The following is a 26,605-nucleotide window of genomic DNA, read 5'->3' as shown; positions in this document are numbered from 1 at the left end:
GATGACTCAAAGGAATTTCAAAGAAACTGATTGATGTGGCTGAATTAAATATTTATTTTAAAACTTTTGAAGGGGAGACCAAACATATGCTAAGTTAACTCAGGAAGATGAAATAGCCGATGCACTTAAAGATCACATAAAAATCCTCTCAGCTGAAAAAGCATCTCTGCAGTTGGAAGAAAATCAGTTAAAAAAGGAAAAGCAACCACTCCAGAAGGAACTTCAGATCTTCTTGGAAATGCACCAAGAAGAAATGAGCGTTCAGCAAATATCTGATTTGGAGAGATTGTATTTTGTAAGATAGGAGAGTAGTTTCCCAAAGCAGATGAAAACATGCTTCAGCACCTGATAGTCACAATAAATGACTATGTTACTGGCTTATGTACTTGTTATCCTATACATTTTTATTGTTATTTTAGAGTGTACTCTCTCTCTCTCTATATATATATATATACACACACACATATACATACATACTCTTTCTACATATATATACACACATACATACATATATATGTAACAGAAAAACAGTCTCAGGTAGGTCCTTCAGGAGGTAGTCTAGAAGAAGGCATTGCTATCAGCAGAGATGACAGATCCATGCACGTTATTGCCCCTGAAGACCTTCTGGTGGGACAAGATGTGGAGGTGGAAGAGAGTGACATTGATGACCCTGACCCTGAGAAGACCTAGGTTAATGTGTGTGTTTGTCCCTTCGTTTTTAACACAAAATTGTTAAAAATAAATAAATAAATAAACAATTTAAAAATAGAAAAAAAATGCTTATGGAGTAAGAATATAAAGAGAAAAATATTTTTGTGCAGCTGTACAATGTGTTTGTGTTTTGAGCTTTAATGTTGCCCGGGACTGTCTAGGTCACCACTACTCCTAGTGGTCTCTCCCTCCTCCGGACAGAGCATTACTAACATGGGTCACAGTCACAGGTCCTACATGCAGGGCTTGTATGGTTCACTTTACCTCACCCTCAAGGTGCTGCAGACTGACAATATATTCAGTGTAGCACCCCATCACTTACAAATATCTTTCACTTTGTCTCATTCAATATTCCCAATTCTGAGAAGTAGGTAAGTGCAAGAAATTCACATAAAACTTAGTAGCTTAAATAATGGCTTTATTTATGTATTTCTGAGACAGGGTCTTACTCCTGTCACCCAGGCTGGTGTGCACTGGCAGTCTTGACCTTTTGGGCTTAAGCAATCCTCCCATCTCAGCCTTCAGAGTGCCTGGGACCACAGGCAAGTGCCATCATGCCCAGCTAAATTTCTTGTATTTTTTATAGAGATGGTGATGTGGTTTGGCTGTGTCCCCACCCAGATCTTATCTTGAGTTGTATCTCCCATAATTCCCATTGTTGTGGGAGGGACCTGGTGGGAGATAGTTGAATCATGGTGGTGGTTTCCTCCATGCTGTTCTCATGATAGTGAATAGGTCTCACAAGGTCTGATGGTTTTATGGGAAGAAACCCCCTTGGCTTGGCTCTCACTCTCTCTTTGTCTGCTGCCATCCATGTAAGATGTGACTTGCTCCTCCTTGCTCCTCACCATGATTGTGAGGCTTCCCCAGCCACGTGGAACTGTAAGTCCAATTAAACCTCTTTCTTTTGTAAATTGTCCAGTCTCAGGTATGTCTTTATCAGCAGTGTGAAACAGACTAATATAGATGGGGTCTCACCACGTTGCCCAGACTGGCCTTAAACCCTTGAGCTTAAGCAATCTTCCCACTTTAGCCTCCCAAAGCACTGGTATTACAGTTGTGAGTCACTGCACCTGATATTTTGCTCACACATTTATGATGTGCTTTTGGATGAGAAATGGCAAGTCAGCCTTGTTCCATTTGGTGTCATCTGGGCCAGCTTAAAGGCTGGGCATAGAATCACTGGGAGGTTCACTCACTCCCACATCTTTGGGTATCTGCTCCATGGAGCAGTGTAAGTTTCACAGCAGAAGAAGCACATGTGGGAAGGGAAGTGCAGCCTTCTTGGACTGTGCAATTGACCGCAGAAGGTATGAACATACCCGTTTCACTCATAAGGAAACCAAGACACAGTGCAGCTAAAAGGCAGCCCAAGCTCCCTCAGAGATGATCATGAACTCAAACTCAAACCAGTTTGCCCTTCTCTTTCTTTTTCTTGTTCGTTTTGTTGTTGTTGGACTTTTGCTTTGTTTATTTGTTGGATTCATCGTTGTTTCTTTTTGTCTTGAACCTGGTAAGCAGCCCAGCCACGATAGAAAGTATGGTTATTCTGACACTGAATCCGAAAGGATTCTCAAGATCTAAGCCTTCTCCTTTATTTTGAAATTAAGGGAGGTAGAGTGATTCATTAAAAGCCAAATAAGGCCACTTTTCCCCATGTCAACCCTGTGGTTGGGGCCTCTCCCTGCAGAGGTGCAGAAGCTGTATCCTCTATGGAGGAACAGTCAGTGGGGCTCTGGAGTCAGACTGCCTGGCTCCGTTCCAGTTCTAGAGCCTTAGCTGAGGAGCCTCAGGAAAGTTACTTAACTTCCATTCTTAGTTCTTCCAGAGATAGAATGGGGGTCACCACAATACCTACCCAAGGGTTGTCATCGGAATCAAATGAGATAACTGGCAGTTAACAGAGCAGCTAGCACATAGCACCTGCTGCACGGTGCCTGGAATGAAGCAGACACATGCAGGCATTAACAAATAATCCAAATCGATACAGGCATTCTTACTAATTCACCTAACACATTTCATTGAGCACTTTCACGTTGAGAACTACTGAAGTTTTCTAAACTTAGCTCTGGAAACTTTGATATCTCACATTCCTTTTTCAAGCCTCAATTTCTCTCTCTGTGCAATAACAATATATTTATTAGCTCCAAAATTTTTCCAGCTCTTTTTATGATCTCTAATCTATACAGTATAGTAACTTTATTTATAGTTAACAATCTGCAAGATTATTATCACAACATCCTGATTTGAAGCCTGGTTTTTTTTTTTTTAATTTTAAAGAGGAATTGTATAAATCAGAAAAAGAAAACACATTGGTTTTACTCTTTGGGGGAAAAAAAGAGAAGATCTGTTACTAACATTTTGTCGTAAGCTTGTCTGGTATCATTAGGCTTATACTGAAGAAATAAATAGTGTTTCTCAAAACACAGTACCTGAGGCAATTTAATTTATTGTGACATTTCTTTGTGATGTTTCTACCTGTATTTTTCCTAGTATATTCCAGGAATAAGCAAGGATCCTTGGACTTTGTGGTCTCAAGTGGACTTTGTGTTTTTGCCACCAGCCTGCAGGAGGAAGAGTAGGGAGATCGCTGTCCTCACATTTCGGGAAAGCCTGGGCCAGCTGAAGTGGCCACAATTGGGTCCTGGAGGAGAAAAGGAGAGGAAGTGTCAGAGAGGAAAATAGCAGAAACAGGCCGTGAAAGGCCATCTCCTAAGACAGGGGAGAGGTCAGCAGCCCAAGGAAGAGGCCCCAACCTCACTCCATGACAGCTCTGCGGGGAGATGAAGGACCTCCATGAGGTATCCAGGTGGTGCTCTTGGAGAGGTTGTATGCCAGCATATTCCAAGAGAGGGACTCCCAGACTGAGCAAAAGTCTGGCCTGGACCTGACAGATCAGGTGAACCACTGGCCTTCAAGGACCAGTGAAGCTTAGATGATGAGGATGTGAGCAGTGAGCTTAAAGAGTGAGAAGGGAGGCTTCCTGACATTCTGGGGGCTGTGTAAGCTGTCCATGTTCTGATGAGGCCTTATGAGAGACAGGGAGCCCCCAAATAATGCAACATGACTGTTCCAGCTACCAAGTAGGGTACAGGCTCATAGTCAGGTTGAATTTGATATAAAGGAAATACAGCAAGGTAACCTTCCTTTCGTAACCCACTGTATGACCCTTATGCCATAAGAGTCATACTGTGGAGTCCTCTGGAGTACTCCACTAAAATAAGGACATTGTGGGTCCCTTGGAAGGCAACTCAGTTTGAAGGTAACTGACATAGCATCATCATCTTCACTTTTGCACATGCTGCTTCTTCATTTTAGACCATTTCTTCTCATCACTGTTGATATCTCCATTCATTTTAGCCTTGAAGGCACCTATCAGCTGATCTTTCAGTATCCGTGGTACCTCTGTGTGGCAGGCAGTGCAAGATGCTTGACGTATGTTGTCTCATTTAGCCTTCATCACTCTGCAGAGAAGATACTATTATTCTCACACTGTAGAAACCAGATAAGAAATCAAGTCTAACCCCAGCTAGATGACTCCCCCACATACTGCACTGAGAGAGAAATGAACTAGACCTCAGATTAGTTCCCATTCAACTTTCATTCTTTTGGAAAAAAAAAAATTCTATTACCTGTACTCTGTATTTGAGAGGTTTCTCCACCACATTGATTCTGACAACCTTGAGTCAAAGAAGACTCAGGATCCCCAGCAGTGCTAGGGACTCCATGGGACAGGGTGGCCATCTTTATCCCGAGTCCATCCAAGGCCCTAAATGCTTGATTCTGACCACAAACTTAACCAGGAGAGGGACTCTGTGCTGCATTAACACCAGGCATCATGTATGCTGTGGAGTAAAAGTGACCTTGGAGTTTAGACAAACAAAGCCATGGCTCCAGCTAGAATCACCCATCACCCCGTGGAGATTGGAGGACAGACTGCAGTGGTTGCGGAGTGGAGAGAGAATGTGTGTCTCCAAGGCAAGAGGGAGCTACTGCGGGGACATGGGCAAGGAGCCATGGTGGAGGCCATGAAGAGACAGAGGCAGGCACAGAAAGACAGAAAGGCAGACAGTGTATAAGTCGGCTAGGGTGCCACAACAAAACACCAAGGATGGGGGCTTACACAGCAAATGTTTGTTCTCTCACAGTTCTGGAAGCTGGAAGGTTAAGATCAAGGTGTCGGCAGGGCTGATTTCCCCCAAGCTCTCTTTCCCGGGTTGCTGATCACCAGCCTCTCATGATACCCCCATGGGTCTTCCCTCTGTGTATGTCTGTATCCAAATTTCTTCTAGTCCCATTGGATTAGAACCCACCCTGATGGCCTGATTTTAACTTTATCACCTATTTAAAAGCCCCATCTCCAAAAGCTGTCAACATTCTGAAGTCCCCGGGGCTTAGGGTTTCAATATATGAATTTTGAGGGCACCGACTTTAGCCCATAATGAGGGAGTGGTAGGGAGACTACAGCCCCAATATAGTGCTCCTGGGTACTTGTGTACTTTGAGGGGCAAGGGTGGATGATAGATGGGCTCTCAGGGAAGGCACACAGCTGTGGATTCCAAATACCAGCTACAGATTCATCACCCAGAGACTTGGACTCCATGACCTTTGAGCTCCTTTGCATTTAATTCTAATATTGTGACATTGATTAGTCTCCTTGAGGGCTTCCTCTGAGCTTCCCATGGGTTTTGCTGTCACCAAGTTGGCTGCTCCTGAACAGCCTTTTCGAGACCTGGTGAGCACTTTACGGCGATGGTGCTAGGGACACCCCACTGTAATAAGCCATAATGTGTTGGGAGGGCACAGTAGCACCTGCTTCACTTCCTGTCTGGCTCAATATTCTCTCAGCCACCTGAAACATGGCTCCACTCCTGTGCCTCATTCCTGCCTCCCTTCCTTTCAGGAGTCCTGTGAATTCTGCAGAGCCAACTGCAGTTAAGACTTCAGCCTCTACAAGCCCTAGTTTCTGACTTTACTGGTAGATTTTGCTCAGCCTAGAAAAAAGAAGGAAAGCAAGCCTCATGGTCTCCTTGGTATTTCTTCTTGAGTCTTTATAACATTCCTTCAATGGAACCATAACTATAATGTTATTTTAGAGATGAGAAAACAGAGACTCCAAGAGGTGACCTAAGTCCCCGAGCATAACACAGAGTAAGGGGCAGAGATGAGGTTCAGAGCCACCTGTGCTTGGCTAGGGAAAGGAGAGAGCTACACGATGGGCTCCCGCAGGGATTTCTGCCCAGGACACTGATTTTGGAGGTTGGCAAAGGCACTCACTCTCTACTTATTACAGACCTTTAAATATTTTCCCCTCAACGAGATAATGGGTTTAAGCAGGTACACACGTGATTGTATATTTTTCCTGAATTCTGCCCCTGCCCTCATTGCTAGCCATGGTCTAGTACTCAAAAAATAATTATTAATAATGTGGACACTCAGGATTTTAAAGGGCTTTCTTTTGGATGTGAAGAGGACTTTAACTATCCTTAAGGCATTAGATTTTAAAAGTCAAGTGTTTGTGCTGCATAAAATAAGAAGAGCTATTATCTCTGTTTCCACATACACAAGACTTGAACGCTGAGAAGTCGGGTAACCTGCTAACTTCACCCTACAGCCAACCAAGACTGCTTCCTTCTCTGGCTTATCACCAAAATTCAGGCACACAAGTTGTGAGGTCAGTTACAACCTGGAGTACTTAGAGGACTTAGTTACAAAGTGTTCATCTTTGGCTTTTTGAAGGATTTAGGGGGAGTTCATTTGCCATTGATCCATTTCTTTGGCACGTGCAATATTATTTATCCAGAACTATTCCTTATACCTACTTGCTTAGCAGGCATATACTTAATGTTTCTCTGTCTCAGTGTTCTCATCTGTAAAATGAGGCTTATTATACCTACTGCACAGGGTAATTGTTTCAATATCATATAGTGTGAGGATCAAATGAATAACCATATGGAAGGAACTTAGCACAGTTCCCAGAATGGTATGAACATGTAATAAGTATTTGCCCTAAGCATTCATTCTATGATTGGCTGAAAACACTCAATAAGTGTTAGATTAGCAATAATTATTTTTTTCAACTTTTATTTTAAGTTCAGGGGAACATGTGCAGGTTTGCTACATAGGTAAGCTTGTGTCACAGGAGTTTGTTGTACAAATTATTTTGTCACATAAGTATTAAGCCTAATACTCATTAGTTATTTTTCTGATCCACTCTCCCCTCCCACCCTCAGGTTGGCCTCAGTGTCTGTTGTTTCCCTCTATGTATCCATGTGTTCTCATCATTTAGCCCCTAATTATAAGTAAGAACATACAATATTTGTTTTTTTGTTCCTGTGTTAGTTCACTAAAGATAATGGCCTCCGTTCAATCCATATTCCTGCAAAGAAAATGATCTTGTTCTTTTTTATGGCTGCATAATATTCCATGATGCATATGTACCACGTTTTCTTATCCAGTCTAAAACTGATAAGCATTTAGGTAAGGAATTTAAACAAAATTACCAAAAAACTCAACCCCATTACAAAGTGGGCAAAGGACATAAACATACACTTTTCAAAAGAAGACGTACATGGGGCCAGCAAGCAATGGAAAAAAGCTCTATATCCCTGATTATTGGAGAAATGCAAATCAAAGCCACAATGAGATATCATCTCACACCAGTCAGAATGGCTACTATTAAAAAGTCCAAAAAAAAAAAAAAAACAAACAAAACAGATGCTGAAGAGGTTGTGGAAAAAAAGAAACACTTACAGACTATTGGTGGGAGTGTAAATGAATTCACCCATGGTGGATAGCAGCGTGGCGATTCCTCAAAGAGCTAATAACAGAATTACCATTCGACCTGGCAAACCCATTACTGGGTATATATCCAAAGGAATATCAATCGTTTGAACATAAAGACACCTGCATGCATACGTTTATTGCAGCACTATTCACAATAGCAAAGACATGGGATCAACTTAAATAGTTCATTTTTGAGGTGGAGTTGCAAGTTATTACCTTTCAAAATCTCTTCTTTCCCTTTTCCCTCATTATCTTTTTCTCCCCAGCAGCATAGTTGATGCATAGTTTTTTGGTGTTTTTTGTTTTTTTTCTTTGAGATGGAGTCTTGCTCTGTCGCCCAGGCTAGAGTGCAGTGGCCAATTTTGGCTCACTTCAACCTCCACCTCCGAGGTTCAAGCGATTCTCCTGCCTCAACCTCCTGAGTAGCTGGGATTACAGGCACATACCACCAACACTGGCTAAGTTTTGTATTTTTAGTAGAGACAGGGTTTCACCATCTTGACCAGGCTGGTCTCGAATTCCTGACCTCATAATCCACCCACCTCGGCCTCCCAAAGTGCTGGATTACAGGCGTGAGCCACCATGCCGGGCCGCATAGTTTTGTTTTGTTTTGTTTTGTTTTGTTTTTTGATGGCCACTTAACACAAAGAAACCACTTCTTATATCACATTAAAAGAAGAAAATGAGTAGAAAACAACAAAAGCTTTGTTGATAAACACGTGCTATACAGTCAGGTGGATTTACTCCTTTTACTAGCAAAAGGAGTAAATTTCAAAATAGAATGTGCAAGGTCTTCAACTGTAATACTAGGCGAGAAGCAAAGAACATCTATGCTTGTTTATTTTCATTTAGCAAATTAGAAAACAAATTGAGCTTTACTGGCATTTCACATACAGATTGACGAAAGAGTAGGTAGAAAAAGAATGAAAAAATGCAGTTTGGAATGTACATTTTTTTCTTTTTCTCTAACTACTTGAGTTGAACAATCAAGAATGGTTGGAGGCCCTTCGTGATGCTGCAGGTCTGTGATCCCATGCTTTGGGAGGCCAAGTTAGGAGGATTGCTTAAGACCAGGAGTTCAAGACCAGCTTGGGCAACAAAGCAAAAGGGCACGGTTGGAGCCGAGTGCCTACGCCACTCGCAAACGTAAATCCTGAGAATTGCTTTTGAGAGAAAAACAGTTGTGTTTTATTCCTTATCTTTCCCAAATGCAGAACACAATGGTTGGTGCATTTCATCTGTTCAATCAATAAATGTTACTTACTGTTATTTTACTGTGATTAGTGAGGAATTATGCTACGTGCCTTTTTTTTTTTTTTACTTAAACCCCACAGTATTTCTGCAAAGTTATGCAATAGTATCCTTTTTTAAAGACAGAAACCAAGGGGCAGGGAGAGCATATGATTTCTCCAAAGTCATTTGGCCCCTCGGCTCTAGAATTGAAGCTAAAATCTGTCTGTCAATTCAGCATGAGGTCTCCTGGTTTCTGTCCTCATCTAAACGGAGCCAGAGCAGGGAAGGTTCTATCTTAGATGAACTGAGGAATTAGGTGAGAGGGGCACAGGTGTGGGCTACCTGGGAAAGTTCCAAACCTCCCTGACCTTCATAAGATTGTTCTTAGGGTTAAATAATAATGATTAATTTAAACAAGCATGTATAATTGTTTTTGGCCATTTACCACGTGAACAGACCTATCACTATCAGTCTTGACTTCGAACAGAGAGTGCACAGACTTCAGAGTCACAGACCTGGGTGAGGGCCAACTCTTTGCCCTTCACTAGCGTGGAAACACAGGTCTTCCTTTTTTCATACGCCACTAGGGGATGCTCATATTTATTTTATTTAAAATTAAAGATACTTCAAAACGGTGCAAGTTCCTCATACATAGTAAATTCCTGATAAATGAAGTAGCTATTATACATTACTATTTCCCTTTTTTCATTTTCCTAAGTTAAAAAATCTTCTCACCCCAGCTACAATTCTTAAAGTTTGAATCATGGAAACACGTGAGTTATCTCATGAAAGCCAGAAACCATGTCCTAGGCAAGAAGGGCCATGGCTGTTATTCAATGTCCCTTTTTAAATGCCTTCTAAACAGATCACAGACCCAAAGAGGACCTTGAGGACCTCTGCTCCTTCTCACATCTCAGTTACAGGAAATAAGGCCAAAGGGTTTGTATTACCTGCCCAGAGTCACTCAGTGAGCTCTTGTCAGTGTCAGGACTTAACCCAGATGCCTGGGCTCCTTCTTCAGATATCTCTCCTCTGCCACCTTGCCCCATCTCACCTGCCTAGATCCTGACCATGGATTTCATCACCTGGGTCTTTGTTCCCTGGCCACTTAGGTCTTTGTTCCCTGGCCACTTTGTTCCCTGGCCACTCCTCAGACTCTAGACTTGCATGGAGTCTAGGCAAAAAGAGATTCATAATGTGTGGTCACCCTGGCCTTGGGTGCGTCCTCTGTGTGTGGCTCCTCGTGGTGCCTCCTGACCAGTTTCCTTGTGCCTTTGCTTTATCTCTTCTGTGTTTACTTGGATTACCAGAATTTGCGTGTCAGGAGTTCTAAGACACAAGGTGTGTCCCCAAACCACTCCATATAGGGTGTATTGTGGGCTACCTAAGAAACTTTTAGCACTTGAGTGATTTCAGGCACTTGTATGCAAAATGCTCACAAAGACATGCAACTCACACAGCCACATGCATACAGGTGTGCCTGTACACACGCAAATTCTCATGTGTGCATGCACACACATGGGCACACACAAGCATGCACTAGCACACACACACACAGAGCTTCCAAACCATGTCATCCATTTCGCATTGTAGCTCTGAGTGATTGATCTGATAAAACAAAAAATATTTGGGGCCTATGTCTTGTCTGTAGACTACCTATGAGATGCAATTTCTCTGAGATTTTCAAACCGTCTGGCATCTGCAGACTTCGAAACCACTTATAGATATTATAAAACCAGCTCTGATTGTACCATGATGATTGCTGACATTTAGTGTCTGTCAGCCTGGGGGAGGAAAAAAAAAAGAAAGAAAAGAAAAAAAAGCTTTGCCCCACTAGGATTTCTCCAGCTGGGGCAGCCGAGGCTGTGGCTGTCAGGGGAGGCCCGTGGGGCTGTCTGCTGCAATGCTCCAGTGAGTCCTTTCTGCAGCCCAGCACTTTTTGGGCCACAGAGCTCTCATTTCCCCCTTGACCACACTGGTTCTGTGTCCTTTCACACCTGACCCCTTTGACTGACAAACTGGAACAGTACCTGGGAACAAAAGGCAGTTATATAAAATCTAAAGCAGCATATTAGTATTTCATTAGCAATTCTTTTCTCTCTGAGGCTGACTGACAGCTCCGTCAAGATAGTGGCAAAGCTGATTTTAATTATTTTTTTTTTCAACCTGCATCGCTACTCTCACTGCCTCTTCCTGCTGTAAATCAGTCAGAATGTTTTCCTTCATTATTACCACAAGTGCTCAGCAGTCTCTAATTACTCTAAAGAATTTCTTATCTTTTATTTCTAAAGCCGAGATTTTGCAGAGAAGGAGAACGAGGGAGAGAGCCATAATTAACTGTGCAGCTGTTGGTAGTCTGCCCAAGTCTAGAACTGTGGCCGTCCCCCCTCCTGTCTGCTCGGCTGTTAGGGGAGACTGGGTGCAGTAATGATAGCACGCTCTTCAAAGCAGGGAGAGCCGTGCATCCAGCACACTCCCTTTGGAAATGCTCTTCAGAATCCATTTTTAATAGCAAGATGATTAAAGAGCACACTCAGGAAGCCTTGGCACACACGTGCCTAAGTGCACAGGGCTTGCATCCCTGGGAAGAGCAGTCCCGGCTGCAGGATCCTCTGTGCACACCCAGCAGGGCGCTCCGCATTCCCAGCTAGCAGCCTGAAGACGTGGCTAGGTGAGCCTCTTGCCAGAAGAAATCAGGAAGCATATTATGTAGCTTTCTGCTGGGCAGATTGTGAGACTAGGTCTCCTCCCTGGGAAACGGGTCCCATCTCCTCATGAGTGCCAAGCACAGAAAGGAGAGGGACCATTTCAGACAAGTGATGAAATATATATTATCTAACCACCCTGGAGGCATATACCCTTGTCATTAGATATAAAAAGCTTCTTTCGGGGGATTGCATTAGCTTCCTGGTATTACGACTTACAAGGAGAGCAAAATGCAAATTGAGAGTTTTCATGATAATCGGCCTTTTCTATATTTCCCCTGCATTGAATCTGCCTCTGGCCGTCTCTTTGAGTTTTATTGTGTTGACGAATCTCAAACTGATTATTCCTTGGAAATAAGGAAATAAGCAGAAATGAAGATAGGGCACACAGCATATATCTTACAGAAATATGACTTAGAGCCAGAACCCAGAGAATGTTGAGTTTTGTGTTGTCTCGTGGGTGACACACTCCCAGCTGGGCAGCAGGGGTCTGTGTAAATGGAGGAGATGAGGAAAACTCTGAAATTAAGCCACGAGTTCTTTCCTGAGCAGCTGTGCTATAAAATGGTTCAACACTGGCGGCCCTCTCGCAGGCTAATAGGCACCTCCCTTCTGATGGGGGAGACCACCTGCACTAATGAGCCTGCGATTATGCAGCCCCTTGGATGGCTCCTATGGGCATTCCTTGTGGACAGGCGCCCCAGCTCTGATGAACGACCTGCTCAGGATTTATGATGTGGAAGGCCTCCCCTCGGGGACCAGCCAAAGCTCCTCCAACTCATTCAAATCTTGATTATCAAGGGTTCAAAATGCAGTTTGTAAAGGTGAGAGGCCACCCCCATCTCTCTGGTTTTCTCATGAGCGCTTGGAGTGGGGAATCTCATGGACATGGGCTCACAGTGACACTGGGCAGGCAAGAGCAACACCTCACAGCGTGCATTTCAAGGGACAGAGACCTCACGCATACTCAGGAGCCTTTCTGGGGGCCTCAACTGGAAGCTGATCGAGGCTAAAGGAGCGGAGATTGTGGGAAAGCGAAGTATTAAGGAATGGGAGCTCAGAGGGTCTGGCTGTGGCACTAACCAGGCACATGTCCTTGGAGAAAGTCCCTGGCCACCCTCCTCCCCACTCATTCAACAAATGAGCAAGATGCTCACCGCCCCGCCAGTCTCATGCAATGCTCTTGGAGAGAATGGAGGCAAATGCACTGGGACCTGAGAAAGCAGCAGTAACAACAGGCATCTTGTGTTTTATTTAAAATGGAGAGTTATGTCCACTTGTATAAACGCAACATTTGGTCTGAACTTGCACCTGGGCTAAGGCAAGCTCGCTGTCAAAAAGACTCACTCACCGTCTGAACCAATCACCTCTCTATTTAGAGAAAAATATATATTTGCCATTATTCATTCCCTAGTCCACTGAATTCTTATTTAAAGAGGACCTTGTGTCTTTACTGTGGTATGATTCCTCCAAAAATAAGTTTTGATTTGTTGGCCGGGCACGGTGGCTTAACCCTGTAATCCCAGCACTTTGGGAGGCCGAGACGGGCGGATCACGAGGTCAGGAGATCGAGACCATCCTGGCTAACATGGTGAAAACCCGTCTCTACTAAAAATACAAAAAACTAGCCGGGCGTGGTGGCGGGCGCCTGTAGTCCCAGCTACTCGGAGGCTGAGGCAGGAGAATGGCGTAAACCCGGGAGGCGGAGCTTGCAGTGAGCCGAGATCACGCCACTGCACTCCAGCCTGGGTGACACAGCGAGACTCCGTCTCAAAAAAAAAAAAAAAAAAAAAGTTTTGATTTGCTATGTAATATAGAAATACAAATTTTTCCCTACTTACTGAATGAAGTGTCATGTCTGCAAAATCTCCACGAACCCATCAGGCCATGGTGGTTGTAAAAAAGGAGATAAATGAAAGGTCTGATCTGTTGGGGAGATGCTCTCTCTCGCTCTCCCCTGTGATGGGATTTAAAGCAGGAGGCAGCGAACCAAGCATTAACAAGGCTGATGAGTCAGCATGGCCAAGGGCAAGGGCGCCGCTCTTTTTCTCCACCTGTAAAGTGAGATTGATAATCTCTTGCCACCATTACTCCTACAAGGATGTGTGAGGATGAAGGGACCGGTATCTGCTGAGAGCTTTTTGCTATTCCAAGAGGAGAAGCAACAATGTCTACTGGTCCAGTAGCTATAAATTAATATCAAATACATAATACTAGTGACAATAATAATAGGAGTAGCTTTGCCCTGCACAGCACTGTGTGGTTTCAAGAGCAACTATACACATGTTACGTATCTGCATTTGAACGTAAAACAGCCCCATTTCACAGACAAAGGAATTAAGGTGGATAGGGTTAAGTCATTTTTAAGGTAACAGAGCTAGTAAATGACAGCCATACGTGGAGTCTAGGAACCTATGTTTCACACTCTGCCCCACACCATCTCCTTGCTCATGCTTGACTCTGCCAACTTGAAATATCTCTGGTCCGCCAGGGAGATTGAAGACTGATCAGGAGTTGGGAGACCTGGATTCTACTCCAGGGCTTCTTTGTGAAAGTCTTTTCACATCCGTAAGCTCTTCACCTATAAAAGTCAATGCCATTTAAAATTCACTGAGGCTCTTTCAGTTCCAAAATTGGACACAATCCATGATATCAGATATAATGTTGACTTGTCAAAGAAAAGGTGAATGGGATGTTTTTCATTAGATTCATTGCATGTAATTTTTTATAATTTTTGTTCAATTAATGTCATATGTAATATTTACTATATTTAAAAATATTGCCGGGCGTGGTGGCTCAAGCCTGTAATCCCAGCACTTTGGGAGGCCGAGACGGGTGGATCACGAGGTCAGGAGATCGAGACCATCCTGGCTAACACGGTGAAACCCCGTCTCTACTAAAAAATACAAAAAACTAGCCAGGGGGTGGGGCGGGCGCCTGTAGTCCCAGCTACTCCGGAGGCTGAGGCAGGATAATGGCATGAACCCAGGAGGCGGAGCTTGCAGTGAGCCGAGATCCGGCCACTGCACTCCAGCCTGGGCGACAGAGGGAGACTCCGTCTAAAAAAAAAAAAAAAAAAAAAAAATTGTATATTGAAGTGAGATCTATTTCTGAGTAAACATGCTTAAAAGCACATAACAGAACAATATAAAAACATAATCTGACTTATAGGAGTTTGATATAAACTCTTTTAATGCTACGTTATTTTTATTAAAGGATTCAATACTATACTATGATGGATAAAGAAGGCCTCCAGGATAAAAATCCATAGGCTTTTTGTTAAATATAAACTTAATTTCTTAAAAAGAGACTGACTAAATTTTGCTTTTAACAGCGAGTGTTAATGCAATCAAAGTAAGAAGAGTGGGCAGACTGCATGTAAAATGGACATCAAACCATCTGAACATATCTTTCTTACATTCCTGAAATTTGTCTTTTTAGGTTTTCACCATTTGCTAAACATCTCTGTCTTCAAAAAAGCTTCTACTAAAATGTAAACCTATCATGTAAGAAAGTGATATTCTTCTCATTAGATCTTCCTATCAATTTATCACATTCCTTGACCATTTGCTGAGTGAGTTCTGAGAAAATCGGACACAGGACAAGTGATTATTAAACAGGAAGTTAGAAAGGGAAGAAAACATTCCTGAGGGTAGGAAACTGTGGAATGTGAATCTTCATAATGCAGGAATCCCAGGTGGCAGAGTAGTGGGAAAGCTTGTGAACCTTTCTGTGCTGAGAGAAACTAGCCAAAGTCCTTTTTCATTTTTTCCTGGAGCTGAACTTAAGCTCCAAGGTGAAAAAACATACTTTTGACATCAAGAATCATGAACAAGAATTTTCTGATGAGCAAACTCAGATGCTTATGACTGTTCCCTGATCTCTAAAAGGAAAAGGTTAAATTGGAGTTCAGCTCAATTCAATACAAGATGTGCTGGGCACTTGTTCTTGTCTAAGGGGAGATGACAAGGGCCATGATAGAAACAAAAATACCAAGATACAGGAGCTCCCTGACCTCCTTTCTTCAGTGCGATGGGGAGACTGAAACGTGTGCCCTGACTCACTGGGCACAGCCTGATAAGCTCTTTGCTCATTGTGTGCTTGTTTACAGTCATACACTCCTGGGAAGCAACGATCATGTCTTAATTTATGAAGTCCCTGTTTGCTGACTCTGATATCCTATATGCTGAAAATCAGTTAATCAGTGTCAGTTAAGTTAATGCTAGAGACACTAAAACAATGGAATTCAAAGTTGGAAGCAATTAATTAGGTGAGACAGATAGTACAGAAAATTTCCTGGGGCCAATGGCTACTGAGCGGGGCTTTAAATACTGTATAAGATCCACTTAGGCAAAGCCATGTAGGGGTGGAGTCTTCTATAAAACCTCAATGGTTTCCCGACAGAAAATTTTATGTTATTCAACTTTTGTAATGCCTCTTCTCTCACCTAAGATACAATTTGCAAAGTTTAAGTCTGTCTAATTCAGAATAAATCACTACTCATATACTTGAGTTAGCCAAACCACAAAGAATGCTTGCATGGAGATCAGGAGGGCTGCAAACTCCCTTCCAATGTTATCCTTTCCCATCTTCAGTGGTGGTCACCGAGGCAAGTGGAGGGCTAAATGTTGGGAGTAGATGTGTTAGTTCTGCTGCAGCTGGGCTTTGGTATCTAATAGAGAAGAAAGATGTCAACAATTTGTGAGGAATAGCACCTGGAACAGGGTTCCAGCTGCCCATACTTAGAGTCTCAACAGGAATTAAATGCATGAAACAAATATAATAACATAAATTTCAACTGATAGAAATCATTTCAACACTGAATCTCGCACTGCTTGAATACTCTCCAGCTTTGAAAGACAGAGAAATAGAAGCATAGAGAATGATTTGAGAAGTAAAATGCAAAGCAAGTCAAGTGTTGTAGAGCTGTGAAGCTTTGTAGCTGAAAATGATTCTATGGATCAGTGTTTCTCAAAATATGGATTAGAGATCTATATCAGAATCACTACACTTTTGTCCCCTACATCTCCACCACCCATGATTTCCTGGCTTAATCCAGGGATTCAACAGATCCAGGGTGGGTCACAGAAATCTGCATTTTTAACTAGTACTGATTTTTTTTCCACTGATTTTCCTCTGAAATTTTATGCCCAATGGGGAAGTCCATTCACAGCGAGGGAAATGAGCCTTGGAAAAGCTCACTACATGAAATTGATCATGGACAAGGGCAGATGTATTATACTGAGAGTTTCCCAAAGAGTCATTGACATTCACCTTGGCAGTGACTGGCTCTATTGGGAGCCACTCACTGAATTTTCATGCTTTGTCAGCACACAGATGTGAGCAGGGAAGGTGGAGGAAAGCACAAACCAGAATTCACTTTTCATTACATGAGCAAAAGCTGTGCCATAGAAATAGGATGACTATGGATTTGAGCACATGTAAGGCATTGCATCCCCAATGCAGCTGCTTCTGGACTCTAGGAGGTTAGCCTGATCTTTATATCTCAGTGTGGATGCTAATATGCAAACAAACATCTAACAAACAAACAAAATAAAGAACTTTTTTTTTTTAATCTTTGCCATAAAGAAGTCTGTAAAGAGCCAGATAGTGAATATTTTAGACTTTGCAGGCCACATGATTTGTATCTCAACTGCTCAATTGTACTTTGAAAGCAGCCATAGACAATACATAGAGTAATGACGGTGGCTTTGTACAAGAAATACTTTGTTTTACTATTTACAAAAACAGTAGAGGACCAAATTGACTCTGGCTGAGTTTTAAACCCTGAATTTATACAGCATTACTATCCTAAGAATTTATAGACTGTTGCTGCTATTGTTGTTTGTTGGCTTAGCAAATTTTGAGTTTTATGATTTTACATATGCCCCTTCCTCTATCTTTTCTTAGAAATAAATGACATGATGTATTAACACATGTCTTGAATAGAACTAGCACCTTCTTACTGGGTATTTTCCTTTCTTTCATTAGTGTCTTAGGCTATGTAAACATCTTTATAAATTAATCTTTTTTATATGTAAGTAGCATCAGTATTTTAACTTAAATCACCTGAATATACTAAAAACAGTGTTATGCATGCTTAGCTTTACCAATTTTACCAGCATTTCTCCAAACTTTTCTGCAGGAGTACAGTCACCTTCATAGCCACCCTTACCTAGGCTTTTCTGGATGAGGGGGTATCTCTCATATGATCCTCTTCAGTTATACATTCATTCTATAACTAAATGGTTCCCAGAAATTCCTCTCCTCTTATGCTCTCATGCAAATCCACTGGGTTCCATGTGGTTGGCAACTGCTAATTTTTTAAAAATTATTTCTTTGCTTCAGAAAGACATGACTCACTCTTCTGGTCAAGTCCACTTCTACTGGGAATTGCCACTCCTGCCGAATGACTATACCTCTCTGAATGTGAGTGTTCCTTTCACATGCATTGACATTAAAGGGTGCCAGAGGCAGAAGAACTAAAAGATGGTCTTAGGTAAAGTGGGAAGGATGCCTCTATTTCTGTCCTATAATTTGTCACAAAGGTGTTAACAGAGCTCTGAATTATGTCTGGATAATTTCAACAGTCTTAATAAAAACACCATTTGAGTTTTTACTTTTGGGGCTCACTCTTTGTAAAACTCAAACCTGGACGAACACATTTGGAACCAAGACAAAAATTATTTAGAGACCTTTCTATATCATTTCCTTTTCTGACTAATCTTGCACAAGTGGAGACCAAGCCTTCATGCTCTACCCTTGTTTCTGTAAGAAGGGAGTCTCCTCAGCTCCTCTACGAGCGGGCATGTGGTGCTCACCACAGATGAGGAAAAATTCCAACATTCAGCTTAACCAACCATTCATCCTTCAAGAAACACACCCCTTGTGTAAGGTGTAACTCTTTGGTCTCAGCCTTTTTAATTCAATCAATTAATTGTTCTTTATTTGACCTTTAAATATTGGTATTTTCAAGGCTAAGCATATGTCCTTTCTGTGTTTCAGTCTCTACTCTTTCATGATAATTTTCTTCTCCAGGATTTCAATAAGAATATATAGTCAGAGGGCTGCTAAATTAAAATTTTCAACATGATTTTTATCTCTGCAATCCAAATGAAGAGACCCCAAATCTATTTAAGTATCTCCAGTTCCAATATCTGAAGACAGTGCCTTATCGTGGACTTGGCAGCAACTCTTTCCTTCAGGATTTTGGGGAGCATGGGATGAAAAAGTTCACTTCTTGGGTTTCTCCAACAGCTCTACTCCCACTAAAGGTGAATGCCTGCTGGGGCAGGGCAATTTTAGTGCTTCTCCTTTGCCTCCACCCCACCCCACCTGCTGGTTCTTATTCTTCAATGCCATCTGCTATACTGCAGCCTGAATTACAGCACCAAATGACATTACATCAATGCAACAAGCAACATCTGAGAAACCACTGGACAAATGTAACTGCAACAAAACCTCATACAAAGCCTCAGAACCCTGAAAGCACCCAGAAATGAGGTCAATTGATCGTAACACAATATATATTACAGTCATATCCCTAAGGAAAACAATAATTAAAAAATCAAGAATCTGCATTCAAATGATAACAAATTCAAGAAAACAATAAGAAAAGTTCCAGCTATCTCAGATGATAAGGAACCAGCATGAGGATGCTGGTACAAAATGCCAGAGCGTTTTGTCATCTTCAAATGATTCCACTAGCTCACAAGCAAAAGATTCTAACCAGAGTGAAATGTCTGAAATGGCACATATAGTTTTCAGAATATGGATGGCAAGGAAACTCAACAAGATCCAAGATAAAGTTGAAATCCACACAACGAAGCCAGGAAAATGCTCCAAGATTTGAAAGACAACATCACTATGTTAAGAAATAACCAAACGAAACTTCTGGAATTAAAAAATTCATTTAAGGAATTTCAAAATATAGTTGTAAGCCTTAGCAACAGACTAGACCAAGAAGAAGAAAGTTTTAGAGCTCAAACACTGGTCCCATAAATCAACCCAGTCAGAAAAACAATAATAATAATAAAAAGCACTTATAAAAAGGAATGGGCTGGGCGCTCATACCTATAATCCCAGCACTTTGGGAGGCTGAGGTGGGTGGATCACCTGAGGTTGGGAGTTCAAAACCAGCCTGACCAACATGGAGAAACCCCGTCTCTACTAAAAATATGAAATTACTCAAGCGTGGTGGCACATGCCTATAATCCCAGCTACTAGGGAGGCTGAGGCAGGAGAATCACTTGAACCTGGGAGGCAGAGGTTGCAGTGAGCCAAGATCCTGCCATTGCACTCCAGCCTGGGCAACAAGAGTGAAACTCTGTCTCAAAAAAAAAAAAAAAAAAAAAAAAAACCAGAAATGGAGCCTTCAAGAAATAAAATATTACATAAAAGCAACCAAGTATACAACTTATTGGCATTCATGAGAGAGAGGACAAAATAAGCAACTTGGAACATACATTTGAGGTTGAAAGTCAGGAACATTTTCCCAGTCTTGCTAGAGAGGTAAACATGCAGATACAAGAGATCCAGGCTCCTCTGACATAGAATACAAGATGGTCATCCCCAAGGCATATAGTCACCAGACTATTCAGGGTCAATGTGAAAGAAAAAAGTCTTAAAGGCAGCTAAAAGAAAGGGTCATGTTACCCATAAAGGGAAACCCATGAGACTAACCGCAGACTTCTCAGCAGAAACCTGAAAATCTCGAAGAGATTGGGAGCCCATTCTCGGCATTCTTAAAAAAAAAAAGAAAGTCAACCAAGATTTCCAAATCCCACCAAATTAAGCTTCACAAATGAAGGAAAATTAAATGTTTCCAGATAACAAAATTGCTAAGGGAATTTGTCACCACCAAACCGGTCCTGTAAGAGATGCTTAAGGGAGTTCTAAACACAGAAATGAAAGGATGACATACTTGCTACCACAAAAGCGAAAACAAGCACATAGCTCCTGAACCCCATAAAGCAATTACCCAGATGGAGACTATGAAGCAACTAGCTAACAACATTATGATAGAAACAGAACTTCACATATCAATATTAACCTTGAATGTAAACGACGTAAATGCTCCAGTTAAAAGATATAGAGTGGCAAACTAGACTGAAAAAAGAGCCATCCTTCTGCTATCTTCAAGAGATTCCACTTAAATGTAATGATACCCATAGGCTTAAAGTAGAGAAAGGATAAAGATGCATCATGCAAATGGAAAACAAAGAGCACAGAAATCACTATTCTCATATTAGATAAAAGAGACTTTAAATCAACAACGGTATTTAAAAAAACAAAGAAGGAAATTACATAATGATAAAGGGTTTATTGAACAAGAAGACTTAAGTATCTTAAATATATATATGTATATATATATATGCATACCACACCGAAGAACCCAGATTTATAAAACAACTACTTTCATATCTAAGAAAAGACTAACAGTCACACAATTAATAGTGGGGGACTTCACTACCATACTGACAACATTAGACAGAAAACTAACAAAAAAATGCTAGACTTAAATTCAACACTTGACCAGTTGGACCTAATAGACATCTACAGAATACTCCACCTAACAGTCGCGTGATATACTTTCTGTTCATCTGCACATAGCACATACTCTAAGATTGACCATGTGGTTGGTCATAAAGCAAGTTTTATAAAGGGAGAAAAAAATAATAGAGACCGGGTGCAGTGGCTCACAGCTGTAATTCCAGCACTTTTGGAGGCCAAGGTGGGCGGATCACCTGAGGTCAGGAGTTCGAGACCAACCCTGTCTCTACTAAAAGTACAAAAAACAATTAGCTGGGCTTGGTGACGGGTGCCTGTAATCCCAGCTTCTCAGGAGGCTGAGTCAGGAGAATCCCTTGAACCCGGGAGGCAGAGGTTGCAGTGAGCCAATTTTGTGCCACTGCACTCCAGCCTGGGTGACAAGAGCAAGACTCTGTCTCAAAAAAAGAAAAGTAGAAATCATACCAAGCATCCTCTTGGACCACAGTGGAATAAAAATATAGATTAATACCAAGAGGTACTCTCAATACCACACAAATATATGGAAACTAAACAACTTCCTCCTGAATGACTTTTGGGTAAACAATGAGATTAGTGCATAAATCAAAAAATTCTTTGAAACGAAGAAAAATAGGGACACGTTATACCAATACCTCTGGAAAGCAGCAAAAGAAGTAAAATGAGGAAAGTTTATAGTGCCAAATGCCTACATCAGAAAGATAGAGATCTCAAATGAACAACCTAAGCTTGCACCTAAAGGAATTAGAAAAACAGAAACACAAACTAAACCCAAAGCTACTAGAGGAAAAGAAGTAACTGAAATCAGAACAGAACTAAATGAAATTAAGACATCCCCAAATCATACAAAGGATCAATAAAACAAAAAGTTGGTTATTTGAAAGGATAAAAATGATTGATAGACCTCCTGCTAGATTAACAAAGAAAAATAGAGAAGGTCCAAATAAGCAGAATCAGAAATGACAAAGGTGACATCACAACCAATCTCACAGAAATACAAAAGATCCTCAGAGACTATTATGAATATCTTTGTGCATTCAAACTAGAAAATCTAGAGGAAATGAATACATTCCTGGAAACACACAACCCCTAAAGATTAAAGAAGCAGAAATTCTTAGCATATCAATAACAAGTAATGAAATTAAATTTGTAGCCAAAAATAAAAATACAAAACAAAACAAAACCCTACCAACCAAACAATGCTCTGGACCATATACATTCGCTGTCTAATTATACAAGATGTACAAAGAAGAACTAAAACCAATCCTACTGAAACTATTTCAAAAAATCAAGGAGGAAGGATTCCACCCTAATTCATTCTATGGAACTAGTCTAATCCTAATACCAAAATCTGACAAAAACACAACAACAAGAATAAAACTACAGGCCAATTTACCTGATGAACACAGATGCAAAAGTCCTCCACAAAATACTAGCAATCCAAATCCAACAGCATACCAAAAAGTTAATTTGCTACTATCAAGTGGGCTTTATCTCTGAGATGCAGAAATGTTCAACATACACAAATCAGTCAATTTGATTCACCACACAAACAGAATTAAGAACAAAAAAAATGATCATCTCAATAGATGTAGAAAAAGCTTATTATAAAATTCAACATTCCTTCATAATAGAAACCCTCAACAAACTTGATATCTAAGGAATACTCCTCAAAATGATAAGATTTATCTATGACAAACCAACAGTCAACATCACACTGAACAGAAAAAGGCCGGAAGCATTCCCTCTAAGAACTGGTACAAGACAAGAATGTCCACTCTCATCACTCCTATTCAACAGAATACTAGAATTTTTAGCTGGAGCAATCAGGCAAAAGAAAGAATCAAAGGCATCCAAATAATAGAAAATCGGGAAGTCGAATTATTTGTCTTCATTGACAATATAATTCTCTTTATAGAAAACCCTGAAGATTCTGATAAAAAGTCTCCTAGACCTGATAAATGACTTCAGCAAAATCTCAGAATACAAAATCAACATATAAGAGTAACTAGCATTTTTATACACTGATAACATTCAAGCTGAGAACCAAATCAAAAACTCAATCCCGTTTACCACAGCCACAAAAAATGCCTAGAAATATGTTTAACCAAGGAAATTAAACATTTCTATAAGAAATACTAAACACTGTTGAAATAAATCATAGATGACACAAACAAATGGAAAAGCATCTCAATTCCATGGGCTGTAAGAATCAATACTGTTAAAATGTTTATACTGCCCAAAGCAATCTACAGATTCAACACTATTCCCAACAAATTAACAATATTATTTTTCACAAAATTAGCAAAATCTATTCTAAAATTTATATGGAACCAAAAATATCCCAAATAGGCAAGGCAACCTAAGAAAAAGAATAAAGAGAAAACATCACACTACCCAACATGAAACTATGCTACAAGACTACTATAACCAAAACAACATGGTACTGTCACAAAAATAGACATGTAGATCAATGGGAGCATAGAGACCCCTGAAATAAAGCTGAACACATACATCCAACTGATCTTCAAAAAGCAAACAAAAATAATTGGGAAAGAATATACTATTCAATAAGTGCTGCTGGGAAAACTCGTTAACCATATGCAGAAGAATAAGACTGGACACGTACCTCTCACCACATACACAAATTAACTCAAAATGGATGAAAAACTTAAATGTCAGACCTAAAACTATACAAATGCTAGATGAAAACCTAGGAATTGCCCTTCTAGACCTTAGCCGAGGGAAAGAATTTATAATGAATTCTCAAAAAGCAAATGCAACAAAATGAAAAATAGACAAATGAGACTTAATCACACTAAAGAGCTTCTTCACAGGAAAAGAAAATATCAACAGAGTAAACAGACAACCTACAGAATGAGAAAAAAAAATATTTACAAACTATGTATCTGGCAAAGGACTAATATCCAGAATCTATAACAACAAATAGCCCCATTAAAAACAAATAACCCAATTATAAAGTAAGCAAAAGGCTGCAATGAGCTATGATCACACCACTGCACTTGGCCTGTATGACAAGAGCAAAACCCCAACTCTAACAATAATAATAATAGTAATAATTTTAAAAGGTGAGCAAGAACATGAACAAAAGAACACATACAAGTAGCCAACAAACATAAAAAGATGCTCGACATCACTAATCAGAAAGATACAAATCGAAACCACAATGAGATACCATCTCACGCCAGTCAGAATGACTATTATTAAAAAGTCGAAAAACAATAGATGCTGGCAAGGCTGCAGAGAAAAGTGAAGGTTTATACACTATTGGTGGGAATGCAAATTAGTTCAGCCCTTGTGGAAAGCAGACTGGAGATTTCTCAAAGAATTAAAAATAGAATTATCATTCCACCCAGCAATCCCATTATTGGGCATATACAAAAAGGAAAATAAATTGTTTTAGCAAAAAGACACCTGCATTTGTATCTTTACTGCAGCACTATTCACAATAGCAAAGAAGTGTAATAGCAAACCCCGGTGCCCATCAATGGTGGATTGGATAAAGAAAAAATGGTACATATACACCATGGAACACCACACAGCCATAGAAAAGAATGAAACCGTGTCCTTTGCAGTAATGTGGATGCAACGGGAGGCCATTAACCTAAGTGAATCAACAAAGAAACCCAAAACCAAATACTACGTGTTCTCACATATAAGTGGGAGCTAAACGTTGGGTACACTCAGACACAAGGATGAGAACAATAGATACTGAGGACTCCAAAACTGGGAGAGAGGGATGGAAGCATGGGTTGAAAAACTAGTTATCAGGTACAGTGTTCACTAATTGGGTGACGGGATCATTTGAAGTCCAAACCTCAGCATCACCAATATATCCATGTAACAAACCTGAACATGTACTCCTTGAAGCTAAAATTTAAAACTGTATATCTGAAGACATTTCAAATTCCAGTTCCGGTGACCTTACTTGTCCTCTTATGTTCCTTACTGCGAATGGCACCACCGTGGGAACCAGAAACCAAGGAGTCACCCATGCCACACTTCCCTTTACCATGTTCCCCATCCCCAATTGTGTGCAACATCCTATAGATTTTCTTTGTCCTAAATATCTTTCTAATCAAAATCCTTCTCTTATGAACAAAAAAAATTTTTAATGATTACTTTATTATAAACTTAATTATGGTCATCATTGAACAGTAAGCAATATATAAACTAATGCATAAATTATTCCAACTTCCTCTACAGCCGCTCTGACTCCTCAAAATGAATGCTGTTTGCTATGATTTTTCCATGAAAGTTCAGTGGAATACAAATATCTATTACTATATATTTTTCTGTAAATTGACTCTAGAAACAAATTCAACTATAGCTGTAGAGTTAACTAGATTTTTCTAAAAATATTTTAAATTGAATGTAGCACTCCCAACAGACATGAAAGTAATAGCGCCAGAGTGACCCAACAAAAATGAAGTCCTATAATCAAGATTGTCTTTTGAGAATCATGTCAATTTTGGCTTGGATAAATAAGCAATTTTTATCCGGTTTACCTTCAGCCCTGGGATTTAAGTTCCACAACCAGAATAAACTCTCCATGCTGGATTGTGAGATGCTAAGTTGTTTAATGTCTTCATTATTAAAGAATGTGGCAGAGAAGCTGTCTTTAGAGGGTCCACATACCTCAACCACAAAATGGACACATGCTTAGTCTCTGTATGTGACAGGCTCTCACTCAGTCAGGCTTTGGTCAGAATTTTAATCTGCTGAGGAGATTCAGTTAAAGGTATTCTACTCCACTGCTCCCTTCTGCTCCTGTTTATCCTTAGAACAATTTTCCAAATTACTGGGTCTCCGCTTACAAACTTTCAGTAGCTTCCTCTTGCCCTCATGGTAAAGCCCAAGCTCCCTAGACCTTAGAGGGGCACAAAAAGCACTGTCCTGTCTACTCACCTCCTGTCCAGGGTCATCCTCACCTATAGCCTTGGACTCCATGCATAACGAAGACCTGGGAGACACCTGACACCTCGGAGCAAACTTTCTCATCCTACACTCTCTTCCTTGACCACCTTCACCCGGGAACATCTTACTCTTTCTTCAAGTTTAAATATTTGCGTAGTTGAAAAAAGTGGATTATAAAACTACATACTTCATGGATTTTTTAGTTGTTGTTAAAAAGACTTTTAGACACACAGGGAAAAGTCTGAAAATAGATATAGTAAAACTGAGTGAGAAATGTCAAAAGGACTTTTCTTTCCATTTTATTACATGTGTTTTCTGCAACGAGTGTGTGTTATATATGTTATGTAATTTTAAGGCTCAATATAGGTATTTGATTCCTGTGAAAAGCCATCTCTTCTTGATTTCACCCACTCCCAATTTTGATTTTGTGCATTTTCTCTAAACTCCTCACAATTCTCTGAACTCATCCTCTCTTAACAACTATTTTTATTCTCCAGTGGTCTGTCCATAGTCTATCTTGCTGGCAGGACCACACATTCATTTGAAGGTAAGTACTCACCTGTCTTCTACGCAGGAGCTCCGGCATCTAGCACAGTGCCTAGCACAGAGCTCAATAAATGATGAATGAATAGAATCCATGTGTAAGAGGAAACCTGCAGAGAAGCAGGGCCGTCTTAGCAAGAGTGCCTTTTCTGCTCAAATAC

The 26,605-nt window shown here is 40.6% G+C and overlaps 1 long non-coding RNA gene across 1 annotated transcript; it reads right to left on the bottom strand.

Moving 5' to 3' along the window:
- Window positions 1-567: 567 nt before the first annotated feature.
- LOC135966711 (uncharacterized) lies at window positions 568-26,605 on the bottom strand. Its single transcript, XR_010580256.1, has 3 exons — window positions 26,461-26,605; window positions 3,190-3,355; window positions 568-2,648 (listed from the first exon to the last, which is right to left on the bottom strand). It is a non-coding gene; the product is annotated as an uncharacterized lncRNA (long non-coding RNA).

This window comes from Macaca fascicularis, chromosome 13 (genome assembly GCF_037993035.2).
Source record: "Macaca fascicularis isolate 582-1 chromosome 13, T2T-MFA8v1.1".
NCBI classification, from domain to species: domain Eukaryota; kingdom Metazoa; phylum Chordata; class Mammalia; order Primates; family Cercopithecidae; genus Macaca; species Macaca fascicularis.
This window is presented reverse-complemented; position numbering and strand designations above follow the sequence as displayed.